The sequence below is a fragment of the Mercurialis annua genome, linkage group LG5 (genome assembly GCF_937616625.2).
Source record: "Mercurialis annua linkage group LG5, ddMerAnnu1.2, whole genome shotgun sequence".
In the NCBI taxonomy this organism is placed as follows: Eukaryota; Viridiplantae; Streptophyta; class Magnoliopsida; order Malpighiales; family Euphorbiaceae; genus Mercurialis; species Mercurialis annua.
This window is the reverse complement of record NC_065574.1, coordinates 47,701,783-47,718,171: the sequence shown is the minus strand read 5'-3', so window position 1 is coordinate 47,718,171 and position 16,389 is coordinate 47,701,783. Positions and strand designations below refer to the sequence as shown.

At 31.2% G+C, this 16,389-nt stretch overlaps 1 long non-coding RNA gene across 1 annotated transcript; it reads right to left on the bottom strand.

The window, feature by feature from the left end:
• Window positions 1-200: 200 nt before the first annotated feature.
• LOC130015468 (uncharacterized) lies at window positions 201-2,121 on the bottom strand. The gene is made up of 2 exons (XR_008790685.1): window positions 1,339-2,121; window positions 201-629 (listed from the first exon to the last, which is right to left on the bottom strand). It is a non-coding gene; the product is annotated as an uncharacterized LOC130015468 (long non-coding RNA).
• Window positions 2,122-16,389: the final 14,268 nt, after the last annotated feature.

The window sequence follows — 16,389 nt, the reverse complement described above, 5'->3', positions numbered from 1 at the left end:
AAACGTTTCGATAAAATCATAATGAAACTTTACAATTAATTTCCTATTTAATTAATGTATTCAAGTTTCATACCCACTTCACTAGGGTTAATAATGCATCTCATTATGCACACACCATCTCATTATGGTGATAACTGCATTTCACTATGCAGACCATTTCATTATGGATTTAAATGCATTTCATTATGCAAACACATTCATTAAATTAAAACCGTTACTTTTCAATTACTGGTTATCGTTTTAACGCGTATTCCTCAAATACCGTCTTTTACAAAACCGATAATATGCAATCATGCATATAGCCACGCTGGGCCCCATATTATACACATAACATAGTTGCGTACAGTTTCCTTTACACTGTATCTCAAAACTCCCGGTACTACCGTGTACCCGGGTTGCAACTATTTTCCATTACCTTAATGCATGTCGTTAAAATATATTATAATCGTGCGATGAAAACAAAACAGAGTTCATGCGTGGCAGACATCGCAAATACTGACATGCTAAGGCGTCTGTCTATCTATTCTACTGCAGCTCTACAGATCAAAATAAGACCAATTACCATATACGCAAAATGAAGACTTCAAGAATCAAAAAGATGAAGTCTTGTCCAGACACAGGCAATATTCCTGAAAAATAGTTCCACAACGTGGGTCAGATATACTGGTGAGTTTACAACTTACAAACATACATTAAATATTTTCACACATTATAAAATAGTCATATTAAAATATATACTACCGGTTTAATCACAGAAACGTAATGCTTTAAATGAAATGCCATTTCTAATCCATTTTCCTCTAAGTCTTCTTTCAGACTGAGATTCATAAACTAGTCGGCTGAACCCGTACATTCGCTCGACTTTAGTTTATTTTCCACTATCCTTTACAGTTCTAAACCTTTCTTTAGACTGTTTCCAACTTTTCTCATGAACTCAACGACCGATAACATTTAATGTTCCATGACGCCGTTAGTTCTTAAATCAATCGGCCGAACTCTATCGTTCCATCGCCGTTAACTTGTTCGGGGTTCTAGACCGTCGTCTTAGAAGCTCTCCCGCTATGTCTGGACCGTCGTCTCAGACTTCTAGACCGTCGTCTAGATTCACACAGTCCATTCCACTTTACATAAAATAAACATGCATGCAATAACTAGTGATCACATAGTCCTATTATAGCCCAATAGGATGGCACGTTTCATAGACTCATTCCATAATAATTTTATTTACTCAAAATAAATATACGATATATTTAAAATGCTTTATGACATTAATTTCCACATTAAAGTAATAATAGTAATTTTATTACTTTAATGTATGCATGTAAAATGCAAACTCACAGACTGTCGCTCCATAAATAATTAAATACGCCACGATGATCCACTATTAGCCACTCGGTCTATTCCAACCGGTGCTCCTTCAATTTGATCCGTCAATAGTTGACTTTCCGTCACATCTATATTCAGGAATCGTGTTAAGTCGATTTCAAAATAGAATTCTAAATCTATTACCGACCTCTAAACACGTAGCCACATAAATACGATATCATATCGTATACAAACAATCATCACATTAAAAACTTTTCACAAAACACTATCATTTTCGGTCGTTATTTCAACGTAACCGATTCACAATTCCTTCTCATTCTCGACTATTCGAGAATTACGAACCTACTCTATTGGGTTCGATTCAGGAAAACACTTGAAATAAATTCAAGGTTCATTCCACATCTATGGCCTTTCATAATTAATCACAAATAATTCTTTTTTTTTTATCTCTTTAATTAGTTTCACTAAACTAATCAAATTACCATATTTCCCTTTTATCACATTACCCTTATTCCATTAATTACCGAACTAATTAATAATATTTTAATTATTAAAATTCGGATTTACTTTCAATATTGGGTCTAACCATTCCATAAGATAATTAAAACAGCCCCTTATTGGCTTAAATTCCTCTTTTGGTTAAAATACTAAAATATCCTCAAACTTTTCAAAATTGACCATTTAGGTCCTTTCGTAAACTAATCGATTTTAAAATCGAGAAAATTACTTAAAATATCCAAAATTATTCTACTTCAGATTATTAACAAATATAATCTGGAAACTTTGGCTAACATACCATGTAGCCCCTCAAATTTGGAAAAAAAATACAATTTAACCCCAAAACTCTAGTTTTCGGCAAAAACATTCAAATCTTTCCAAAAATTACCAAAATCATTTAAAATCTTTAAACATCATTCTACATCAGATTATATACATCTATAATCTGGAATTTTGGTTTAAATACTGCTTGGTTCTTCATTTTTACGAAAGTTACATTTTAGCCCCAAAACTTCCAATTTTGAGAATCAACTCCAAATCAACTGAAAATCACATCAATCAATTCTTTAAATAATCTAAACTTACTCATCAACTCAATTTTCTGGTCTAACATTTATTTCATAGACATGCAACACAATTTAGATCAAAATCGTAACTTTTAATTTCTCAACTATTCCTCAATTATGGATAATCCTATCAAATTAACCAAAACATATTTATTTTACTTATCATACTAAAACAGCAGCCCCAAAATTAAAATCAATTATTTTTCATAATTTTAACAATTTAAAACCGTATAAATCGCTAAATTCGAATCCGATTTTAGCAACACTCAAAAATCCTCCATTAAATCTTTTGATTCCTTAAATACTCAACATATAATTTATTTAACAATATTTCTAGCCCAGAAATTTAAAATAAATTATTTTCCATATTAAACACCCTTTAAACCGAATAAACAATTTATAATCAAAACCGATTATAAATCCATCAAAACACATCACTTTAATAACTTTAATTCTATAAATAATCAACAAATAAAGTTTATAAATTTTTATAAATAATTTCTGCCCAGAAATTTAAAATGACATAAATACCCTTATTTTAACAATTTTAACTAATAAAATTATCAAAACCGAACCCGGTTAATAAACCATCAAAAATTCACAATTAAACACTTATTCATCATCAACCCAACATATAGACCAAACATAATTAGGATTATTTCCAGAAATTGAAAATCAATTCATTTACCCTTATTTTAGCGATTTTTAAAGAAATTAAACTCTAAAAATCGAAACCCATTATTTATAAATAATACCCAACATTTTAATCAACTTTAATCTATGAAAATCAACCTTTAACATATATATTAAATTTATTTTTAACATCAGCCCAGAAATTAAAAATAATAATTTAATTTCACATATAAAAATGAATTATATCCGAAACCCAACAAAACAACAATTCAAACCAATTATTTAAGCATCAAACCACAATTTTTAACAACCTAAGCATGTATCTAAAACTCAAACAACATCAGAAAATTAAAATTAAAATTTGAGGTTGAAGGTATACCTTGATCCTACATGCAATGGTAGATTAACGATCTACGCGAAATTTGCTACGTTTTTGGTTAAGGAATTTTTTGTGAAATTATGAAAGAAAATAAAGTTGTGTTTTTGTTTTTGAGAGAATTTGGCACCCACACTAAAATGAATAAGAGAATGAGTTGCTTGGGGAAGAAGAAGACTCATCAAAATATCTAGATATTTATTCCATGTTTTATTTATTTACAAGTTTGCCACTAGGCCATTTTCGTAAATAATTCAATCTTTAGGGGCAAAACGGACTAAAATTTCTCAAATACTTCAAAGCATTAAATCATAAATATATGGGCTGAATAAAATATTTTTGGGCCTTTTAAAAATAATTAAAATAATTATTTTGAAAGTTTTTTAGCGTAAAATCTCAAAATTCACATTTACCACGTAAAATTGTTAAAAGTCAAACTTATGGCCAAACACATTCTAAATCGCATTTTCATATTTATAAATTCATCTCGTGAATTTAATAACTATTTTCGAGGTCCTAATTTATAAAAATTGAACACCCGCAAAAATAAACACTTTAGCTAATACGGGGTATTACAGCCACGAAAATAGTAATTAGAATATTATCGATGGGAATAATATTTCGAGTAGTATTATTTATTTGGATATAAATAATACGTAGATATTAGAGTTTAAGTGAATAATTAACCGTTTGGTTAGAATTGAAAGTTTAAAAGAGAAATGGTTTGAGTTAAAGAAATGAAGGACTAAAGTGGCTAATTAGCCAAGATATATATATATATGTATAGAGGATGATAAGAACAGATATAAGAACTTACAGACGAAGGAAAATTCGGCGATAACTTCGATCCGTCGCCGCTTCGCCGTTTCTCGTCCGAATCGAGTGATTCTCGCGCCGATGGATTGAGAATTCAATCCTCTATCAATCTCGAGCATCAAGTCGAGGTAATTTAATGATTTTTGATATCGAAATGATAGGATTAGGGTTATTTCGTTTTAAACGAATTAAACGGATTATAATCGCGTTTCTATTGGCGTTTTGATGAATTTGGAGTTGAGTTTAGGTGAAAACGAGATAGGGGCATGTCGGAATCGAGTTTAAGCATGACGGGAAGCCCGGAAACGAAGTTTCCGGGCACTGTGTGTGGATCGCACACTAGGTGTGCGAACGCACACTAGGTGTGCGAACGCACACCACCCTGTGAAGGCACACAGGGACCAAAACGGACTTTTTACCCGAGGGACCGAAACGGACTTTTTGCCTGAAGGACTAAAATGGACTTTTAGCCTTAATCGGATCGGATGTTAATATTTCCGACTTTAAGTACGTCGGACATTAAAAGTAAATATTAAGAGACGTATTGGGAATACGATCATATTGACCTAAGTTTATAACTTAGAGTTTTAGTATTAAGTCTACGTTTATGAATTAAACGTACGTATGATTTGAATAGGATGTGGATGCATCGACGAGGTACGAGATCGACGAGTTGGAATCGCTAAGAGATTGAGTGACGCGTGGAGCTTACGTTTGGATATGAGGAATAGCGATCGTTGTGAGTGGCACTTTACTTTTGTGTATTATTACTTAAAACGCATCGTTTAATATATAGTTTGAAATATCGCTTATCGCATTGTTTTTATCGATCGTTAAATAGTTTATCGAATTACTATAGTTTTTAAAACTAGTATATGATCCGTGGGAAACAAGCTACCTATTGGGTGTCAATAGGCTGTGTGATCACCAGCGTCCGGGTAAGTCATAGATAGAGATTTCATGGGTCGTCTATCATACTTGTTTGTGCATGCGATACAGAGCCTATCTGGTTGAACTATCCCGGGGCCTGTATCTGCGAGTCGGCTGGTTGAACTATCCCGGACTCATATCGATCGATCGTTAGATGTTGTGATAATGTTCATTATGCATACTAAGATATTAGGGTTTCGATCGGATCAAATGCTTGAAGTATAATATGTTTGTATATATGTGTTTTGTTTTAAATGCGATGTTATTTTCTATAATACCTTAGTAATGTGTTATCTCACTCAGTATTTCCCCAAATACTGACCCCTCACATTGATGTTTTTCAGGTGTATAGAGTCGGATCAGACAGACCGTCTTTGGTGTGCTGGGTACAAGACCCCTTGGTGCTGCAGTAGTATACGTGTGACGAGTCTTAGCCTAGTATAGTCAGGTCTTATAGGTTGTGTACGTGTTTAATGTTTGTTTGATGTGACGTCTTTTGGTTGTCAGTTTTGTATTGATCGATAGACGGGCTAGTACGTACAAATTACGGAAGTGAAATGCCCACTATGATTGTATCGATGATGTGATATATATGATGTTATGTTATGATTGTAAACGTGTCTTTCTTATTACACGTTTATAGGATAGTTGTGTTTGCGTTTCCGCGAAAAAGTTAGAGTGGTTTTAGGCTTGCTACGGGTTTCGGAGCTACCACTCCCATTCCCTAGCGCCGGTCTCGGCTCAATAATTTGGGTCGTGACATTCTTATTAGCGTTGTTGGAAAGACTCTACACATGATTGCATCTGTCACACTGAGCAGCCCTATATTTGAGTAAAATCTAGAGGTCTGATCTCTTGGATCTCCTTCTCCGTTAAAGATCGACAAAGTAGGCCATTTTATTATTTTTTGACTTTTTGGGTTTTATTTATTCTCTCGCCTGTTTCTTTCTCTGCTTCTTCTGGTGTTGGCTATTCCCTCTGTATTTCTTTCTTGGCTCCTTTCTCCAACCCCTGGATTTCTTCTGCATTCTGTTTGGGGAGGAGTTACAAATTTCGATTGTTGTAAGTTGATACTTCTAATGTGAGTTTTCGTTGCCTGTCTTGCTTTCTCTGCTATCTTGTCCAGATTTTTCTAGAATTGTTCCAACATTCTAGCCATCATGTTATGATAAATCTCAGGAAAGACTCATGCTTGAGTAGGTTCACCATTTCCGGTTAGTGGTGGAAAAGTGATAGGGGTAACTCCTCGAATATGTTGGGTATGGTTTGCCGAGGTGGCACTTAGAGGGTCATTCACCCCAACTTGGTTATCGCTGGTAGTATTTGAGGTTTCACCGGACATATTTCCAGTGAGAATGGATATGTTCCCCCTGCTGGGAGCATGGTGTGATGATGCTAGGGTCTAGAGGTTGCTTGTCCTTGGGTTCCAACGGCTGCTTGTTCATTAGATCAACTCTATCGGTAGTCATCTTGATCAATAAATTTGTTTTTAGTTCGTAGAAGAAGCTCATTCACTTGAAGTTTCAAGCTTTTTCCACAGACAGCGCCAATTGATGGATTGCTGGCTCCACTTGATGGTTCCTGCAAAATAAGGTAGATAACTAATCAGACGGGGTGGTCCGATGCATAAGTCATTTTAGGCTTTAAGCTGGAAAAGTGTATTGAATGTGGTTGTAAAGGAATGCCGAATGGGAAAAGCAGGGATTATTAACTTTCATTATGTTGTTTATTCAATTCAGATTATGAATTGGATTGTTCTACTAAGGTTCAAGCTAGTCAGAAGCACCTAGAAGTCTCTCTCGAGCAACTACAGGCAAAAATAGTTAACAAACTAGAACAGGCTAATTACTCATTTTCGCACAATGATTAACCTAATTACTAATCAATTAATGTTTATGAAGTAAACCCTAAGAACACGTACTCGTCAATTCACTCTTGCGCAATTAACTCCTACGTTCTTAACTCTGACGGTCTATTCATATTTTACTCTCTCGAGCTAAAATTAAAACACATGGCATAGGCTAAGTGATCAATTTAGACTAAGTATTAAGAATAACAATTAAGACGTAATAGAAACAATAACCTATAATTCCAATTTGCTTAAACAAACATAAATCCGATTAATAATCCCCAACGATGGGTTTAGCTACGCATAATGATAAATAAAATTATAAAATGGTGTAGAGAAATCATTTAAGATTGAAATAAATGCTAAAGATGAAAATATAATTAATCGTACCTTGTTCAACAGTAGTCTCAAAACAATAATATAAAAAATCCAGAATATACGCTAAAAACTATGAACGGATAATCAAATCTATGCTAAAACAATGTAAAAACTAATGTCTAATGTCGCGAACCTCTGCGTTGGTGAGATAATGAGGTATATATACGACTCCCCGCTTCAATCATGATATTAGGTCAAGCTAAGATGAAAATCCAAAAGTGCCCCTTGAGTTTTATGGAGTCCAATGCTGAATACACATATTTTTATCTTTTTAAATCGTAGTCTCAGCAACGTGCACAAAAGTGCACTCTTGTACGTAGCCAAAATTCCTTTTTTTCTCAGCCTTCCCCAAAAATAATTCTCTTAGGCAAAAGTGCATGTTTGTGCGCTTTATTCTTCATGGTATCCACGTTCGTGCACCTCCTGACTTGGCCAAATTCTTCATTTTTTCCACTTCAAATCTTTTCCTTCGACAAAAGTGTACGACCATGCACTTTGTTAGTCCGGGAAATGCACATTCGTGCACTACTTAACTTAGCCAAATTTTTTGTCTTCTCAGCTCAAAACTTCAATTTACTTCGGGATTTTTACACGGATGTGCATATAGAAGCTCAGAATAATGCTCGTTCGTGCATCCTTTGAGATAGCCTGAAATCATCATTTCTACTTTCGGACTCCGCTCTAATGTTTGGCAACCTCTGAATTACATCAAAATTAATCCAATATATGCCATAATTGCATATTTTTCCTAAAACGCTCAAAATGATGATAAATATCTAACTAAACATAAAATCAATATAAACATGCAATTACCGTATCAAAAACACACCCAAATATAGGAGATTCTACTCCTATAAATACCTCAACTCCTTTTTATAATAGTGAGATCTGACCTGTTTGAGTCTTATAAGAAAAACGATTTTTAAGGAATAGATTTTGAAGTAGGAAAGGGCTTCCTACTTCATAGCGAAATATTCTCTTTCCATTTTCAGGGAGGATCCCTGAATGGAAATGTCTTCCTGATTTAGTCTTCATTCTCGTTTAGGAGAGTATCTTTGATGGATCTAGAAGATATATCTTCTAGATCCCTATATTATAGTTGACTCTGAACTCAATCTCTTATTAAGATTATCTCTAGAGATCGATCTTTTTAGTTATTTGGCCGACCCCTCAAAGGATCCGATCGTTATCTTTATCGGGCGAAGTCTGTGTGGGCTCGCCTTTAGGCCGACGAATCCTTAAAGATTCGTCTGTGGCGATACATGTCGCCTCTTTAATTTAATTCGGTTGAATTTGGTTTTATTTGGTTTACTATTTGGTTTGGTTAAGTTGGGTTAGTAGTTTGTGATGTTGTCATGTCAGCTAATTTGTTGAGTTGGAAGTGACATGGATGACATGCGAGTAATAAATCTGGTTCGATTTAAAAATGGCTGAAAAAGAAACACAATATAGTAAAATTGGCTAAATCTAATGATTTTAAAAGGTTTGGCTATAATTGACACAAAACGTAAAGATTTGGCATTTTTTGGTGATTAACCCTATGATTTACTATACAACTTAACATTGTAGTTATGGGCATTACTAGAGTTAAATAAAAATAAATATAAAAACTAAATAAGTTTATCTAATAATATAGGCTAAATAATCAAAAATGGCCAAATCTTTTATGAAAGTTTCACAAAAATTTAAATTTTTAATTTTATCCAAATTATCATGAAATGCATGATTTCGTTTCAATTTTGTCCAATTATGTAATTTTGCTCATGTGGCGCCTACGTGGCGCTGATGTGGCATGCACACATCAGCGCCACATAAGCAAAATTGTGTAGTTGGACAAAATTGAAACGAAATCATGCATTTCAGGATAAATTAGATAAAATTAAAACGTTTGTACTTCTATAAAACTTTTATGAAAGGTTTAACCTTTTTTGGTCATTTGGCCAATAATATATACTCCCTCCGTCCCGTAAAAATAGAAAAAGCACCCATTTTACAAGAATTAAGAAAGTAGTTATTTATAGGTAATTTGTGATAATTTGTCTAAATTACCCTTTGTAATCAATTAGTTATGTACATTTTTCAAAGTCACTTTATTAATTATAGCACTTACAACTCATTTATTTATCTTTTCAAAATATGCATTTAATGTTTTATGATAAGCATGTAGGGGTATTTTGATAATTTTTAACTTAATTAACTCCACTTTTTCTATTTTTATTGGACAAAAAAAAGTGGTACTTTTTCTATCTTACGGGACGGAGGGAGTACAACAATCAAATTATAAAAAAAATAAATATAAAATAAATTGGTTAAAATCAGTAATCCACATATAATAAATAATTAGTTAAAAATAACAATTTGTACAAAATGGATAATTTTTTTATGTTATTTTTATTTTTATAGAAAATTTAAAAAGATAAAAGAAGATAAACATACACATAACATAAAAATTAAAGCTACAAACTATGTTCTTGCAATCAAGTTAAAGACTAGATAAGAAAAATATATATTTGTAAACTTCAACATAGAATGAGTATATAAATGTAAATAGTTTGTCAGAAACATAAATGTAAATAGTTTATCGTAGACGTATAAATGTTAAGCGAACTACTTTCTTTTATGTAATTGAAAAAATAAAGCGCGTATGTCGGAGAATTTAACCCACAATATTAGTTTGTTGTTCAACTCTAATATCATTTGAAATATAATTTATTGGTGCTATGCAGACTATTTATTCGAGCATTTTTATAAAAGGTCCAATCAGTGGCGAAAGCCACTTGAGGAAATAGGTGGTCAATTGACCATCTTTTAGGAGGGAAAATTCACTAATATTAAGTATTAATTTGTCCAAGTTATATATTTATATTCAGTTTTAATATAAATTGACCCCCTTAATATTTTATTTTATATTAAACTATAAAATTTGACCCCCTTAAAAATAATTTATGGCTTCTCCTGGGTCCAATGAAAAAAGTCGGAAAAGGTGAAATATTTTCAAATTAAATATAGAAAAGAGGATAATAACAAAAGAAGAACAAAATACAAAAAAATTGATAAAAAAAATTAATATTAAAAGTAATAGCAAAAAACTAAAAGCAGTGTTTTAAAAACCGAATCGGTGGCCGAACCGGTGAGGCCACTGGTTTTCGGTTCAACCGGTTTAATAAATGTAAAAAAAATTGAAATAAATTATGGTTCAGAGGTTTTTTACCGGTTCAATCCGGTCTAATCCGGTGCAACATTCGAATTTTTACCGGTTCAATTCAGTCCAATCCGGTCCAACCAAAAAATCCGGTGTTTTACAGTTTTAAACCGAACTACTGACTGGTTCGCGGTTCAACCGGTCCGATTTTTAACACACTGGCTAAAAGTGATTGGTGATTATCAATTAGCGAGATTATTAATTCGGTTCGGTTCGATTTGGTTATTCGGTGTTAACCGTTTAATGCTCACCCCTTACTCTACTCCTTGATTCACTGTTGCATCTATTGAAAAATATATAATAAGATTGTATGTTTATCTAACAAAAATGAACAAAAAAATTACAATTAAAGATGTAAAGTCCACAGAGATAGATATGTTTTTGATTTCGCATTTATTAAAAAAAACCACTAAATAAGCAAGACGTGAACGCATTGTAATAGCTTTTGAATCCAATGAATCTGCTAAAATATCACTGCCAGTGCCTAAAAAAATAAATATAACCAAAAAGAACTCTACAGAATCTGTCTCAAGATAATTTTCAATTAAAATATTTCTTCTTGTTTTAATACTAAAAGTTTAATTATTTCTTAACTGGGTTGTCCTTATCTTAAATGTTAACTTATAATTTATTTATTAATTTTTGTAAGTGTTGTTGTACTACAGGAGACTATATAATATAAAATATCATGAAATTTTTCTAAAGTTGAAGAGATGGAGCCAACCTGTCCATTGGTGACCACATATACAAACAATCTTCTCTTGTCAAATTATTGACTCTTCTAAGTCAAGCATACCAATTTTTAATTCCAAAATTAAAGAAAATAATTTTAATGCTGATGGCATCTTTTGAATTTATATGCTCCTTGTAGTCAAATTGCTCACTTATTTCAGTCCAAAAACAAATAATATATCCCTTCGTGTTTCAAAGAAAACTAATAATTTCAACTTTTCTTACATTTTGATTGTCACTTCTCATGCACAAATTTCCTTTATATGTTAAATCAATAAATTGGTAATTAAACAGATGTAATAAAGCAAAATTAATTATATTAAGTCTCCATACATATAGTTTAGAATTGATTCAGTTTTTGAATTTTAACATATCACATAATTAGTCCCTAGTATTTAAAATATATGCTAAAACATCTATTAACTTTGTAATATTAAACGACGACAAATTTTAGTAAAAACTTAGTTAATTAACAGTTACTTAAAATAATCTATTTTATTTTATTAGTCTAACTGTCAGTTAAAAATTAATAAACACACACACACACACACACACACACACACACACACACATATATATATATATATACATGTGGTAGTTTAATAAATTATATTGGATTAATGTCTTAAAAAATTCCGACCTTTTATCCTTTTTTCAATCCTATCCTGACATTAGAAATTTGTCAATTTTATCCTATTTTGCATTTTTTTTATTTCAGTTGTACTCTAAAGGATAAAATTAACCTTTATTTATTTAACAAAAGTTCAAAAAAAAATTCAAAAATGGTCAATAATATAATAAATTAATCTAATGTAAAAGGGTTAATTCAGAGATTTGTTTTTGAACTTTTGCCAAATAAAAAAAGTTCAATTTTATACTTCAGGATACAATTGAAAAAAAAATACAAAATAGGATAAAATTGACTGATTTTCAACGTCAGGATAAGATTAAAAAGGGAATTAAAGGCCAGATTTTTTAAACATTAGACCTATTATACTAATCAATTTTTTTTATTTTAGCATATTACATAATCCAACATCTATATGTTTTCAATAAATCAATGATGGTGTGTAATTTTAGAATTGCAATGTCATTTGACACGGTACTTTAAAAACTGGCCGGTCGAACGTCCGGTTAAACCAAAAACTGACTAGTGGTCCGATTTAAAACTGCAAAAAACCGAATTTTTTGGTTGGACCGGTTTTAATCGGATCAAATCGGATGAACCGATAAGACTTGAGTGTTGAATCGGTGCATCGGAGGTCGAACCATTAAAAATCAGTGAATTATAATTTTTTAAAATTTATTAAACCAGTTGAACCAGTCATTAAAATACTAGTTTAACATAAAGCAGTAATAAAAACGACTATAAGGTTTTGAACAATAGAATGAAAAATAAAAAAAAGTAAGAAAGTAATTATTTTATATAATAATACATTTTTATTATTGAAGGAATAGAAATTATAACTTGATTAAGTAAATAAATTTTAAAGTATAAAAGAGAACCTCAAATATTTATATTTTTTTGGTCGCAGCTGACATATTTTTTAATACTCATCGATTCATCTAAACCATTCAATAAAACTATCAATCGGCTATTTATCTTTAAATGAGTCTAATTGAAAATTATAAAAAATAAAATTCTCATTAATAATAGTCTAAATTTCCATTTTATCAATATACTTATGAAATATCAAAAAAAAATACATGCAATAGCAAAATTCATAGAACCGGTCAAAAAAATAAAAAGATTTCACAAAAAAATATGTTTAAAATTGAAATTAACTCCCCTTAAGTCTAAATTTTCTTCATTTTCTTCAAATTTATTTAAATAGATGACACATAAATGAAATGATAAAAAAAATTATTACATTAAATATCATTTTACTTGTGTGTCATCCATTTAAATGAATTTGAAAAAATGAAAAAAATATAGGTGTTTATTGCATTGAAGAAAAATTAGTATTTCAGACCACCTTCGGTTAATAAAATAATTGGCCAAATTAGATAATTTAAGACAATAAAAAAAAGTTAATTACATATAATATCATGATCTTTGCGCTAAATTTCAAAAATAACATAACTTTTGAAACGTGTCAATTATAGACACCACCTTTCATTTTTTTTCAAAAATAACATCGGCGATTTCTAGTGACATTTTTGCTGATGTGGCATGACACGTGGCAAATCCATCGGCTGTTAATCAGTAAAATTTCACCAAAAATGTGCCTATGATGAAATTGAAATTGTTTGGAACAAGATGAAAACAATATACAAGGTTCTTAATTTGAATAAAAGAAATCGATAAAATGATTAATAATTATTGCTCAACATTTGTACACAATATGTAATTCGAAATTTTTGATTAGACAAATATTACTGGAATGAAGAAAAATATGCAAGTTGCTAAGAGGGCTTGGACTAAAATAACACTAAAAAGAGAAATGGGGCCATTTCATATATTTGATAGATCAGACCGTCTTTGTTGACCCCAACAAAATTAGAAAGACTTTTTTTTTCCACTTTTTAACAAATAAAAACAAATCATTGATTGTCATTTTATATTTTCTTAATTTTAGCTTTTCAATATAAAATTTATTTTATAATTTTAACATTTATATATGAAAAAATATATTTTCTATTATACATAAACTTTTAATTAATCAAAATAAATCAAATTTAATAACTATTATATTTTGGTATATTTTCCTTCACATAAACAAATCAAAGATTATTGCATTTTATCGTTTTTCATTATGTTCACATGTGGAGGTGACATCAAAAATACCAAAATAAATATGATTAATTTAGGATAAAAGGATACGTACGCTAGAGCTTGATAATTAATTTTGGAATAAGTAATCAATTATCTTAATTTTGGATTAAATTAATCAAATATGAAAATTTCATGTCACTAGGTTTTTGCAACCCCTTCCTTTGGAATTTCTTAAGTGTAACACTGATGCAACCATGTTCAACCAAATGGGTTTAATTGTCACGACTTGTGCAGTCAAGGACTTACATAAAAATTTATTAAGGTCTAATCACTTAAAAGTTTTCTACCTTTAATTTTTTTTCAATTACACTCTGACATTGAAAAACTCTCTCAAAACCCTCTCACCTCTAAATTTCATTCCAATTGCATACTGACGTAGGAAAATTCTCTCAAAATCTCTCATCTTTAGATTTTTTTCAATTGTACCTTCAATTGGAAATTTTTATGGTTTTGATTTTAAAAAGTTAGTAGTAATTTTAGGAAAAATAATTTTTTACATTATTAATAATAATAGTATTTAATTAAAATATAGATTAAAAATGAAAGATTATTTTAAATTTGTTTTCATTTGAAAAGATGTCAATTTAATATTTTGGAGGTACAATTGAAAAAGAATCTAAAGTTGGGAGGGTTCTGAAAGAATTTTCCTATGTCAGGGTGCAATTGCAAAAAAGTTTAAAGGTGGGGTTTTTGAGTGATTAAGCCATTTATTAATACTCACAGTCGACATATCTTACTTGCTGAAGCTCTCACTCTTAAGGAAGTTTTATTTTTGCTTATTCAGCATGCTATTCGGCGGAATATTTTCGAGTGTATTTCACTCCTTGTAGTTGAATCTTTTCACATGCAATAAGAGAACCATTCTTACGTAAGAGGTATTATTTAGGATTGTATGAATTTATTTAGTCAGGTATCTAACCGTTCCGTTGTTTTTGTTAAGAGATCGTTAAATGTATATGCTCATTTGTTAGTTAGAGCATCAAATTCTTTATGTTGTCGACGTTTACTATATTATTATTCCAGAGTGTCTTGTGCACATATTATATCCAGTTTTTTATGTTTATATAAAAAATTTAATTAAAAAAAAATCTCAAATCAAAAAATTACACGCAATTGATTATATTTGAACAACAAAATGTCCATCAATCAATAACCTCTATTAGCTACTACAATTTAATTAAAGCCCATGTTTTAAAAATAGGACCGGGCCGGCCGGTCAAACCGGTTAAACCAAAAACCGGCCAATAGTCCGGTCTAAAACTATAAAAAATGGATTTTGCGGTTGAACCAAATTGAACTGGATCAGACCGGATTAAATCGGGTCAAATCGGTAAAAACTTGAAGGGTGAACCGATGAACCGGGCCTGTCTGTATTGTTTCTTCCTAACCTATTGGTTCCTTCAGCGTTTTTTGGATCTTGTGGGTTTCTTATCTCAGCATCTCCTTGTTGTTTGGTAGGATTCAGAAGTGGGATTATGAACTGTCTTCTTTACATATTTATGCTCTTTATATGAGCGTTTGCAAATTTCCTAACTTCTTCTGCAATCTTGTCTAGGTTGGCTTGCAATGTTTCCAACATCTTTTTCCAGCATATCGTGGTAATTTTTTTGGAAAACCATGTCTGGGGTTGGCGCACCAGTTGCATCAAGATTAGGGAAAGCAATTGGATTCGCCCTCTTCTGTTGTGTTTGATATTGTAGGGTAGAATTCTAGTTGTTCAGGCGAGAACTCCCAGTCGCGGTTGTGTTCATATCGTTTACATCAGTAGCGTCAATTTTGGTGACATTAGAAGTGTTAGGGTGTTGATTCTAGTGTTTAAACCTTGTCCTGACGTCTTATTGGATCTATCAGTTGCTTATTTTTTTAGATTTAGTCTATCAGAGTTCATCCTTCAATTAATTTTGTTTTGAATGTAGAAAAACTCCTCCGAATTTGAAATTTTCCAGCTTTTTCCACAGACGACGCCAATTGATGGAGTATTGTCCTCTTCGTCGTAGATTAAACCTACAAAACACACTAGATGGTCAATTAGGCGGTGGTTTCCGTTTAACGCTCTGATTCTTATGTCAATTTAGGCTCAAGCAACGTATTTGTGTATTAAATTCAATTGTGATTGTAAGCATACCTCATGTCTTTACTTAGTGCATAATGAATACCTTGTAAGAGTTGAAATAGGAAAGTGATTACTATTTAGTCGTATATGTTTGAATAGGAAAAGGATTTCCTATTCGATAAAAGTCCTATTTATGAGTGTATTTCTAAATAGGTTTATCTTTCCAGATAGGAATATATTTCCAAGTAGAAAAG